Source organism: Condylura cristata, unplaced genomic scaffold, assembly GCF_000260355.1.
Source record: "Condylura cristata isolate star-nosed mole 26May11 unplaced genomic scaffold, ConCri1.0 scaffold00015, whole genome shotgun sequence".
NCBI classification, from domain to species: Eukaryota; Metazoa; Chordata; class Mammalia; order Eulipotyphla; family Talpidae; genus Condylura; species Condylura cristata.
This window is the reverse complement of record NW_004567116.1, coordinates 7,633,071-7,636,081: the sequence shown is the minus strand read 5'-3', so window position 1 is coordinate 7,636,081 and position 3,011 is coordinate 7,633,071. Positions and strand designations below refer to the sequence as shown.

The following is a 3,011-nucleotide window of genomic DNA, read 5'->3' as shown; positions in this document are numbered from 1 at the left end:
CTGATCTACTGATTTTATAATCTGTGCCTGAAGTTTTATAGAGAATTCTTGCACTAAAGCATAAACTCAGAGATTTTCTCTATGTTGGAACCTTTTTATGTTGATTTACATTGTCATGATTTGCACACACAGAGAGGTTTCAAATTGTAAGATAATTTATTCATCATTTATTGATATTGAACTATAGACCCTTTAAAGGTCAGAATGCAAGGGAAGCAAACTACAGTTACATATTTTTCCTTCAGACATTATCCTGCCTATGAGTCACATGATTTTAAAGATAGTTAAGTTTGTGTAACTATTCTCAACAGAATGGGAAGATATGTGGGTTCAGAATTTCACTAGGATTGTTTTTCAAGTTTGTGACATGAATTTTTAGCATACTAAATTCTTATTTTGAGACATTTTCTTTGTGTTCAAGGAAAGGAACAATTTGCAGGAGACTTACAATAGAACTCCATGACTGTGGATTGCTGTGCACAATTACTAAACAAAGTTGGATATGTAACTTGTCACATTTTGTGGTGGAAAGTTGCTACTTGATATGGATATGTATATCCTGTCCATATTTATTAATATCAATATTGTGTATGTAAGAGGACCCCATCAATTTCATATCTTTGACTCTGTAATGATTGCATGTGTCTCCTCTGGTCAATATGGGTTCATGCTTCCAGAGCTATGTCTGTTGTGTGCACTGTGGTTTTCCTGGGATGTAGCAACAGGTTATCTTTGGAATAATTGAAATGGTGGACCTGCAATGCTGATTCAGGTCACTCTCTCTGTAGCTTCTTCCATCTTAGCTCATCACACAGCAGTGGAGAGGATAAAGGAGAGTTAGAGTTTTCCTTCAAATTTATGTAGGTAGTTGAAAAAGTTGATCTGTGTAGAAGACCTCAACCCATGCTCAGAACACAGGAAAGGCTCAGATTGTATTGTGTTTAGCCCAGGGATTTCCCTGAGATGGCCTTGCAATATCAGTTTGTGGAAATCCTGACTTCTCTCTCCTGACAACATGTGGACTCTCTGTATATTTAGGAGGACATGGAGCACTTATTAGAGGTAGGGTTAAGAGCCTTCCTTGTGAATCCAATATCTATTCAAAGGGGATAATTAAGTGATGACATCAGCATTGTTCTAACCTGTGAATGAGGCAAAAGTTAGCTCCAAAACTGCTTCAGCAAGTGATCCTATGATGGGAAATTTATTCTTCCTGAGAAGTAGAAAGCACAAAAATCGATCATTCCTACATTCTCACTCCCATTTATAAGTAACTCTTTTTAGTTGGTTGAGGAAGATTTTCTGAGACTGCTAATGAATATATATTTTTTTCCCCCAGAAAACTAAGATAATAATAATCTAGTCACTACTTCTGAGAGTTGCTTCACAGAACTTATGAGCGCCTACAGAACTTATGAGCACCTTTTCTTTTCTTGTCAAAGAAATAGTAGAGTGGTAGGCAGTGGTTATACTGAAAGTTGTGAGTTGAAACCTGAGTTCCGGCCACGCACCTGCCATGACTCACTCAGTTGACTCGGGATTCATTGCAACTAATCTCTGAGCCTAAAATCCTTCTTCCTACCATTATAAACCTGCAGAAATTTGAAAATCATGATTTAAACTAACACCAGTTTCTTTAGAAAACAGAAGTGGATGTTAAGTTAATTTCCAGTTGCTTGTACTGAATGTCTCTCTTTTAGGTTTTCACTTCTTGATGTTGTAAGACTTTCAGATCATGAGTGTCTGCCATCAGTAGCACCTTCTGTATCTTTGCTTTGCCTCAATGTGAAAAACAATTACAATGTCAATTAGGATTTAAACCCTTGAAACAATGAAATTTGGAGATGGTTTAGATGACTCTTTTGGAACTCCTCCAGGTCCACTCTTCCAAGATGTTAGAGAGTAAAATCAAAGCACATGGACATCTATTGGTGACCTCATAATCATTCAGTACAAGCTTTCTGTTGCTTGCTTTTAGCATCAAGTAAATGAAAAATGCAGCTCAAATGAAAATGCAAAGGAATAATTTTCTCAAGTGATCTTTCTTTGGACAGAATAATATTTCTTTTCCAGGATAATATAAACAGGAAATCATTTGTCACTGACATTTGAAATAAAAGATTGTAATTTTTGGCCTATAAATTCATTATTTGACTAAATTGTGTACAGTTCATACAATTGCATTTTCTTCTGTGTTATTCATTAAGATCAGCTACTACAATTTTAATTTCAGAGACTTCCTAGAAAAGCATACTTGCTTTAGTTGAAAGTTGAGAAGCATGTTTAGTTTTAAGAAAACATTTAAATATCAAACAGCCTATAGGTCTGGTGCTGTTTTATGTTGTTGAAATTTTGATTAGCAGTGCCTAACCAACTTGTGAATGCTGCTTATTTTTGGAATTCAACCTTGTAGAATGAACACATGAGCCAGAAGTTTTCTATTTGATTGAATAACTAAGTATTCTTGTTTACAGAAGTAGTGGTGTGTTCACTTTAAGTCCTTGCAAAGTATCTTGCTACCCAAACTTGGACATATTAATTAAAAAATAATGAATCACAAGAAATTAAATTTGTATGTTCCATTTGTGTTTGTTTGTCTATGAATAAATGTATAAGCATATCACCTATAATAATCACTATCACCAGAGACATTCTACAGGGGAATAGGATCAATGCTGGGGCAGGGAAAGTGCACAGAACTGTGGGTGAAGTGGTGGTGGGAAGTCCACAGGGATTACAACTGAGAGTTAAAAATGTACAAAATGAAGAATGATGTAAAAAAAATCACTACTAACATTTTTTTAAAGACATTTTCATTCACTCTCATCTCTTTCATCTCTGGGAGTCCTTTCATACTTCATGTCCTCTACTTCCATTGGTTAATTAGACTGAATTTTGTTGAATTTCATCTATTTTCATTTTTCTTACTTTAAAAGAAACCAAGAAATTATCCTGCAGCATAGGCACTGTGTCTACTCTACCTTGATGGATATATCAGCCCTACCCTCAAA

General features: G+C 35.3%; 1 protein-coding gene across 1 annotated transcript in view; it reads right to left on the bottom strand.

The window, feature by feature from the left end:
* Nucleotides 1-3,011, bottom strand: part of LOC101632346 (olfactory receptor 4C45-like) — an 8,135-nt gene that overhangs the window by 4,099 nt on the left and 1,025 nt on the right. The window lies entirely within an intron of this gene.